The 9,572-nt window shown below is 49.6% G+C and overlaps 1 long non-coding RNA gene across 1 annotated transcript in view; it reads right to left on the bottom strand.

Annotated features, from left to right (window-relative positions):
- Positions 1 to 199: 199 nt before the first annotated feature.
- Positions 200 to 9,572, bottom strand: part of LOC110309071 — a 29,649-nt gene continuing 20,276 nt past the window's right edge. Inside the window, exons 4-6 of the long non-coding RNA XR_002379653.1 lie at positions 4,695 to 4,854; positions 4,432 to 4,508; positions 200 to 424 (exon numbers count right to left, since the gene is read on the bottom strand). This is a non-coding gene — a long non-coding RNA (uncharacterized LOC110309071). The remainder of the gene's footprint in view (positions 425 to 4,431; positions 4,509 to 4,694; positions 4,855 to 9,572) is intronic.

A 9,572-nucleotide genomic window follows, 5' to 3' on the forward strand; every position in this document is an offset into this window, starting at 1 on the left:
AAGTTGCAAAGAAATCTTACTTACAAAGTTGCAAAGAAATCTTACTTACAAAGTTGCAAAGAAATCTTACTTACAAAGTTGCAAAGAAAGCCCCCTCATGTGGAAAGTTACTTCTCCTATCTGAACAAGCNGCCTTTTAGAATACAGGAAACGACACTCAATCAAGAGCACTTCCAGAGGTACCTTTACGTAGATGTTAGACTGAGTTAATTTTTGTTTGTTTATTTATTTTGACAGAATCTTGTTAGGTAGTTTAGGCTGGCCTAGAACTCAGGGAAATCCTCCTTGCTTCATCCTCCTGTGCACTGGAATTACAGGTGTGTACCACATCTGGCTCCTCATTTGATTTTAAGCAAATGGGAGACAGGATCTGGAATCCCAAGAGAAACAGAAATTGCTGGGTGGTGATTGAGGCACACAGAGGCTGAAACGGGTGGAGGTTCAGGGAGAAGGAGGAAGAGGGAGAAAGCCACTGAATTAGCCATTAAGAAAACTTAGTGGAGAACCCCACACAGGGTCAGCAGACTACAATGACCAGCACCTCATGATTCAGGTGGGTGGGCGATGTGTGNGTCCTGCTGCTGCAGGGATCTTCCTCCCACCCCATCTCGAGCTGGNAAGTGCTGGGCTGGGGGCCAAGGAAACACTCTGGCTCTGACAGCGGGCTCATTTTTAGCTGGTATTATTTCATTAGCAGCTTTACTCAGTCGGTTGGCAGCACCCCAACCCTGCCACCAGCCCATGCCCCAGCTACAGGCTTGCAGAGCTCTGCCTGAATCCTCCATTTACATACCCAGCCAAGGTGCTCCCTTTACCTGTATCTCCTTTACTAAGCATCCTAGAACACCTCGCTCTTCCAGGCTCAGCCCCAGGAGGCACATCAAACAGTTCCAACCCTGAAAACTGGGGTGCAGGGAACCTGGGAGCGGGGATTGGAGTGGGTAATACACGGGCTATGCTATAGATCNAGGTGGCTGATGAGGGTGTCCCAGTGAAAGCTATGGGTTAAAGCCTGTTTTCTGACAGGAGAGATTCTCCAAGTCCAGCCAGTCAAAGACCTCAAGGACCTGCTCTTTGTCAGTCACTGTCCACACTAATTTTAAGTGATGTAGTTTCCTCCTTAAATAGCATCTAAGGGAACCAGCAAGTTGCCACCTCCTGAAACAAGTCCTTGATGCAAACAGGCCTCACATAAATCACACTCTTAATTAAACATTAATGTGTCCANTCAGACCCCAAACCCAGGACTAGCCTGTCCACTGAGATGACAGGGCCCATTGTACANCCTCACTCTCTGCTTTATCCCTTCTCATGTGGAAAATTNCTGTCGAACGCAAACAAGGTGTACAACTCATGGAGACTGGCTGAAGCAGGAACAGCTCATGAACATCAGAAAGGGGCTTTGGTGACATCTCCTCTCATAGCTACACACAATAGAGGTCTGCGACCATTAGGGAGATGGTGTCTGTCCCAGCTATACATATACATATACGTATACATATACACATTCATATACATATTGATATACATATTCATATACACACACACACACATATATACACACATACGTATATGGACACCTGATCGGCCACTATGCCTCTGAGGATAAGGGATGTCTGAATGTCATGTGAGGTTCTGAGACAGGAAAAGGAATCAGAAAAAAGGCAGTGGCACTTGATTCCCACTCTGGTAAGACGTTCATGAACAACTTGTCATGTGTTAATGTGGGTGTGACTATGGGCTTGGAAACCCTGCACCACTAGTCTGAAACTATTCTAAAGTGGAGAGTGTCCTTGGAATGGGGGCAGTGCAATAGTCTCTGTCCCATTTGATTTCACACTAAGTCATAGAGAGTGAAGATCTGGGGCAGATGCCCTCAGGTTTCTTACCCCTGGAAGGGATCCTGAGGAAGAGCCTGTAAAATATGTAAACACTCCACTAGGGGGCGCAATGCTCAAAGTCTGCTCCAGGGAAATGTCACAAATGCCTTTCCTGAATTCAGTGGGTGGGTGTCAAGTCAAAGCATGATAGTTATCTAAAGTACTGAGAGTGTGGGGNCCTCTGCAAGACAGGAAGCTGGCTCCCTCCATCCCACCCCCCAGCCCACAGAACAGCAGAATTCCCAGGCAGCCTACAGCTTTGTAGGGGCCGCGCTTCATCAGAGACCCTGGGATACTCCTTGTTCTAGTGCCCACCCCAAGGCTAAGCTTCTGGTTGGCTGTGGCCATCGAGCCTCCTTACAGTAATTGCTCTGATGATGCTAAATGTGTAGACTGCTTTCCCGGAAAACTGCTGACACGCATGTCTGGGAAAGGGGGGGCTGGTGAGAGACAACCTGATCCATAGGACGCCTGATGGCTCAGACCTTAATCAATCTCTACTCTCGAAGCTAAAATAGTTGTGATTTATGAAATTCTGCAAGTCGGATCCCTGCGGCCCATGCGTTCTGAGCGGCGAAGGGGAGGGCTCACTGGACAGCCTGCCTGCTGTGGTGTATCCACCGTCTCCTCTTTCTCTGAGGTCCCTCTGATCTCCCTGGTCTCTCAGTCTCTGAATGCAAATGAATACAGCAAACTGTATCTCCGCTGGGATCTGCCACACTCTCAGCTGCAGCCTTCAAGAGACCTACCTGACTCTTATCACCTTTGTTCTCCAGCAGACTTCTAGAACATGACACACAGGTTCACACAGTGGTCCTAGCCTGGGGCCATTCTCTACGCAGGGAGAAATGCCAACTGAGGGAAGAGCCATTCTCTCTGACTCCATTCATGCAGGACAAACACATTTGTATTAGGGTGTTGGTCAGAAGTTGACAGGAAACACCAGCTTCTATCCAGCTTCAATATATTTCCTAAGGCTGTGTGTGTGTGTGTGTGTGTGTGTGTGTGTGTTGTATGTGTGGTGCATGCATGGTGTGTGTGTTTTGTATGTGTGGTGTGTGTGTTTTGTGTGTGTTGTATGTGTGGTGTGTATATATGTGTGGTGTGTTTATGTTGTATCCATGCATGTGATATGTGTGATGTATGTGTATGTGTGTGGTGTGTGTGTTGGATCTGTGTGTGTGGTATGTGTGTGTTGTGTGTGTNGNATCTGTGTGTTGTATGTGTAGTATGTGTGTGCATGTGGAGGCCAGAAATCAAGTTTCAGTGTTTTCTTCTATCACTCTACCTTATTTTTTGAGACAGGGTCTGTCACTGAACCTGGAGCTTGTCGATTTGGTTAGACTGACTGGCAGCAAGTCCAAGTGATCTTTCTGCCTTTACCTCCCAAGTGAGCTGCTGCTCCTGGCTGTTGAACATGGGTGCTGAGAATACACACTCTGAGCCTCATCCTTGCAGGGCAGATATTCAGTGAGCCAGATCCCCAGCCAGTGATGCATCTTATTTGAAGTCAGGCATGATCATAGAGAAGTGGACAAAAGACTGGAAACAGGTCTTTTCATATATTCATATTCGTCAAGCTATAGGNTCATGATGAATGCTGGCCTTTGAATGCATCCAAGGCACACAGTCAGAGAATGAATTTTCTTCTGTCAGACTTAAATTATAAACCCAGTTCTGGCGACAGAACTGATGAGGGGCCTGCTGGCAAGAAAATCAGCTTCAATATCTGTCTGGGGAGAAGAACAGAGAAGGTTCTAAGGGTTCACNTTGACACAGTGCACCACAGTTCCAATAAAATCTCCAGAAACTGTCCCCGAGCAAGTAAGTTTCTGCCCCAAGATTTGCACATAGGACCAGCCGTTGAGTTTAACATTCAAAACTGGGGATGACCCATGAGAGCTAAATAAATTATGGCAAGAATGTGNGTGGCAACAGATGTGATATCCAAACACACTAAGTGAGTGGGACCAGAGGGTAGCTCAGTGGATGAAGGCACTGGCTGAGGAATCCTGGCACACCTCGCTCTATCCCCGGAACCCGCATTCATGCTTCTATGAGATTATCCTGATTACCTTAACTGATATGAGAAGACCCATCTCAATTATAGACAGGGCTATTCTCCACTGTGTAAGGAGAGGAGGGAAGCTAAGAGGCACACACACATTTGTTGCTTTTTCCTGTGATCAGCCACTTTAAGCTCTTACTTCACCTCCTTGCCATGATGGAACTGTGACCCGACATAAGTCCTTTCTCTCTTAAACTGTGTTTGTCTTGGTATTTTATCACAGCAACAGGACAGTAACTAAGGCACAGACAAAAGGAGAACAGGATCTTAGAGTTCTGCATAAGTTCCTTCCAGCTTTGCTCACAACAGCCAAGAGGCAGAAGCCGCTCAGGGGTCGTCAGTGAGTGAGGAGCCGATGAAGTAAGTATATGGTCCACACTGCAGACTGCCTCTCAGCTCTGAGGAGGAAAGGTATTCTGACAACACAAGGGAGCGCCAAAGGCGTAAGGAGGAGGGACATAAGCCAGTCACAAGAGGACAAACCTTACCTGATCAGCAACTTGAGTTCCCTGGAGCCACAAACGCCGGCCACCGCCGCCGCCCCAGCAATGACTACCAGACTGGGGAGAGAATGAATGCAGACTGGTGTCCAACAGGGATGGAGCCTTACAGAGGAGCTTAATGCTAGTGAGGGTTTCCCTGCGACGTGAATTAACTGAGTACCCTCAGCTGTGCCTTTGAGACAAACTCATAAGCCTAATGTTATGTGTGCCTTCCCAGAATAAAAACCCACATTAATGGCTTACCTACAACAGAGTCCAAGCACAGACACATGGCCGATGCATTTCAGACCCAGGTTCAGCTGTCTTCTGGAGGGAATGCCACTACCAAACCAGAACACCTGGTCCTGAGCCCAGCTANGGCTCTGGGTCAGATTTCTCGGCTCTCAGAGGTGCTGCCATCCATCTGTGTGGAGAAGGAGAGGGCACACAGTAGAGCTTGCTGTAAAGGTCAAAACCCAGACTGCATGTGCAATGCGCTGAGCGAGGTAGGCCACAGCTCCCACTGTACAGCTGTTATCAATGCTTTCCATGGCCCCTCTGACCCTTGGACATGTGGACTTCAGGCCCTGTGAGCCCAATCTAGCAAACAGGTAAAAGTCAACAGGTTTTGCTCTGCATCGGTGAGTTTGGGTCTGAGGGAAAGCTAGGGAGCAGGTATCATGGGAGCTGATTCTAGGGTGTGCTTCTCATTCACATGTCAAAACGGGATTAAGATAGAATACACTATCGGCAAAGGAAGGACTTCCACACATGTCAGAGGGGAGGCCGAGTATGGAGGGCCATGGGCCAGCAGCTGCAAGCATCCCCACAATCTGAGTACCCAAGTGCTACCGAAGCAGAATTCCCACATGTGAGACAACNGGGCCATCTGTTAGTCTTGGGGATCCCAAACCTTACAGCAGAGTGAGACCATGAGCAGGTGACATGGGGACGAATGCGCAGACAGCCACCCAGTGAGATCGTGTTGGGGTCCCTTGAAATTCACATGGAAGTTTGGCCATGTGTGATGCTCTGGAAACCCACCTNATAGGCCTACCCAGGCAGGCCCAGAACTGGCCATTAAATCTAGGCCACATCTAACCCAGACATGCCAACACAGATGTCTGGAGAACACTGCCCCAGGGATACACCCACTATTAGCCAGAGGGGAAGCCAGGGCTTCCAAAGACTCTTGAAGCTGGGGGAGGAGCTCTCATCTGAGACTTCCGCAGTACCCTGGGTACTGACACTCTGGGGCCTCACCAGACTGTGTACCCGGGTCTTGACATGTCTGTGCTGGGCTGGAGCCTCTTTCTCTGTCTCCTCTGTCTCTCTGTTTCCCTCCCTCCTTCCCACTCCTCCTGGAGATGAAAGCTTCAAGAAGAGTCTTGGACCGTCTTCTGCCAGGTGCCCCAGGAGATCCACACAGTGTAGACACTCTCATGACTCCCTTCAGCAAGGCCAGGTGCCTTGGGCTCAGCTGAGACACTTCCGACCTCTCCTGGCTGAGATGGGTACTACAGGGAGAGACTAGTGAGAAAAGCCGCCTGAAGCCCCTTCAGGAGTCTCAAGCATTAAGCTCCTCCCTGTGCAGGGTCTGGCCACGCCCCCTCGCGGATGTCTAGCACTGACTCTGGAGTCCTTACCATTAAGACCAGGTGATATATAAAACGTGCAGGTTTTAGGGTCCGCTGTGGCCTTACGGATGGTGGNGCTCACCTCCATGAAGTTCACTCTAGGCTTTGTAGAGCGCTGAGCCTCAGCTTAATCAGGGCCTGGCCCATATGAGTCCCAACCATCATCTTAGAGCACAGGGCCAGTACTACACATGGCTACCAGTCCCTCCTCTGTAAACAAGCCTGGTTTTAATTTGAGGGTTCCAGGTCATAAGCCCTGGTTAAACATCCCTGACTGGATAGCTACTAAGAGAGGCATGGGACATCCAGGTGTTGCCAGCCAATGCACTCCCAAAAGCTAGGATTCATCACGTACCTTGCTTACTTCTGGAGCTGCCAGGTGGTACATGCTTGCCTTGCCACCCCACCCCCACCCCCGGCCTCCCAGACGCACCAGAGTTCTGAGGATCCTGTATTCTGGGAAGGGAAGTGCTCTGCACCCACTCCAACTGGCCACTAGATTTTCATACTATTAAAGCAAGCCTGGGCCTGAATAGTCTGAATGGGGGGCTGGGCAGGGGGCGGCTCTGGATTCAGGACTAAACAGTCAGCTGTTTTACTCCAACCCCGGGTGTCTGGTGGTAATGTGGGGTCCATATGGCCTGCCAGAGCACAGAGTGCAGGAGATTTAGTTAAAATTGTTTTCTCTCTTATGGTTCTGGGGCTAGATCCCAAGGCCTCGCACCTGTGAACCAAATGCTCAAGCACTGAGCCACATCCCAGGCTGAAAAGCTTCTTTAATTTCTACTACCATTCTGCCAGCAGTGGGGTGAGCTCTTCTTCCTCCAGAATGATTGAAAAACAGCTTGTGGGGAAAGATTCTGTCTCCCTGGGTCCCAGCTGAGCCAAGATACAGGGAAGATGTCCCTTGGGATGGGGCCTCAGCAGGAGCCTCCTTTGGTGGCCTTGCAGCCAACTCTGTAGAACCCAAGCTGCCTGCTTCCACTGTGGATCTCCTCCAGACCTCCCTGCCTGGATCAGCCCGTGACGATCACTCTTGCTCCAGCCTGAAAGGTGCCCTGTGTAGACACTGCCCGCGTCTGATTTTGCTTTTCCTTCTTCCTAGACAACAACAGAAATGTGTGCTGTAAGGATCAAAGGGGCCCAGACAGAGCTAGAGAGAGTGGAGTGGGGCCAGGCCAGTCACTAGTGTGTTTCCCTTTTGTTCTTCCTCTTGCTGTTAAAGTTATACTAGATGTTTGTAGCTCCTGGAGAGGTTACCAGCACAGGCTGGGGTGAACCAGTATGGGAGGACGGAGGGATGCAGGATGGGAGAAGGAACAGTCAGTGTAAGGTCCTGCCCAAGGCCACCTGAAACCCATCCTNTCATAACGGAGCACCTAAGATGCCAGGTATGGCCAGAGGCAGGCCTCTGACAGGCAGTTCAGGCTGGGCCCGAGGAAGAAGCTGATGGGAGCATCAGTCACTGAGATGCCCACATTCCAGATTCCTAATAAGCACCAAGATATTCAGATATGCTAACCGGTCACACCACCTAAAACACCAGGAGGCAATTCATGGGTTCTGAAGTGAACAAGAGGCAAGAGGGCCATCCCCACACACACAGTGTCTCTATGTAGCCAAGGAGTAAGAGAAATGTCTCATGAGAAAGGGTAGGCTAGGATGAGGATTCACTGCCCAGCATTGAGGGACTCTGGTTGAATGGACAGTGATGTCACAGCAAATAAGGTAGCCAGACAGGGCCCTGCTCCTGAGCCCCTCATCATGCATACAACGGCCAGTCTTCCTGTCATAGATAGGAGTANCAACGCATGCATATGGAGGAGGTCATGCCAAGGAGGCCTCAAGCAGTTGAACCTTAGGAAATGTTTTGCACAGGGGCTAAAGTTATCCTCTGACCTATATACTATGTATGTATATATGGGGGCAGCTATACATATGCATGCATGCAAGAATAAGCCAGAGGTTGTTGGGCATCTTTATCAGCCCTTCTCTGTCCTATATATTGAGGCATGGTCTGTAGTCCAGCTAGCCAGCTTGCTCTGGGATCTCCTGTTTTTGCCTCCTGAGTGCACAGAATTTCAGGTGGACGACCATGACCATTCACCATTCACACGTGCTGGAGATCAGAACTTAGGGCCTCACATTTATATGGCAAGTGTGTTATCTACTGAGCCATTTTCCCAGCCCCTGAATTCTATACTTTAGAATAGTCACTTGGGCGGATATGGTGATAACAGGTTCATAACCTTGAACTTAGGAGGTAGAGGCAAGCAGATCAGGGATACAATGTCATCCTCAGCTTTATGGCAAGTTCCAGGCCAGCCTAGACTACATGAAACTGTTTCAAAACAAATACAGACCAAACACAAAAGCCCAGCAGCAACAACAACAAAACAAACCCAGGAATAAATGTTGAACCTGGGGTGGAGGCAGTGAGTCTGGCGTGGAGCATGGCCTGGGCCCCATCCCCCACACCAGGTGGTAAAGCAGTAAATTTTTTGTCCCTTTTGTTTGTGACACTGAAACAGCAAAGATATCCCTCAGTGGCTGATCCGGGGAGATCTGAAGACACAGGACTGCGGTGTCCACAGTAGTGGAAAGATGTCTGTATGAGTATGGGGGCAGGGCAGGGCCCAGCTTCCTTAACCCAAAACAAGAAGCCAGCCACATTCCAAGCTTTGAGCCGGTTTGGACACACATCACCAGTCAAGTGGCCTTGGGAAGCAGCCTGTGTGTTGCGTGAGCTGTTCCTGGTGGGTGAGATAGCAGAACTGTGTTTGTGTTCTACGCATGCAAAGAGCCACTCAGCAAGGCAGTGAGAATGGATGAGGTCATAGGAACCCAAGATTTGGCCCTAAGTAACCTGGGTGGGCTGGGGGTGGGAGCTGTTGATGGCCTGTGTGTGTTCCATGTGTGGGTGTTTAAATGTTTCCAGAACACCATAAAGCAGGAACTGGTGAGCACCACACACAGGGCTCAGGGTTTCTTCCTGGACCCAGGTGCTGGTCAATTCCAGGCTCCCAAGTTTGTGAGGACTTTGTAGATGATCCCTGGCACCATTACCACTGTGGTGTGTTCAAAGCACATTCCTGGTACCCAGAGCAGCAGAATCATTTCTTCCACAGGGATCTGCTGTGTAGGGCCATGAAAGGCAGCCTATTTTGGTTGAATGAGGCTTGTTCCGGGGACCCAGTAGAAAACTCTACAAGGGACACAACAGGGAGCCACGTTCCCAGAGACAGGTGCCTGACACCACAGAGCCCCCAAATCCATAATTCTGTGATTATAAGTCACTCAGACAATGTTGAGAGCTTCTGGCATTCTGGCTAGACTCCACCCCCACAGTTACCTGACTATAGCCAGGTATGCTCTTCCCCATAGTTACCTGGAAACAGCAAGATAGCCCACTATAAAAGAGGCTGCTTGGCCCCTTCTCAATCTCTTTAAGCTCTCACCTTTCTTACTCTCTTCTCTAGCCCTCCTTCTCTCTCTCCCTTCCCCC

This window comes from Mus caroli, chromosome 2 (genome assembly GCF_900094665.2).
Source record: "Mus caroli chromosome 2, CAROLI_EIJ_v1.1, whole genome shotgun sequence".
NCBI classification, from domain to species: Eukaryota; Metazoa; Chordata; class Mammalia; order Rodentia; family Muridae; genus Mus; species Mus caroli.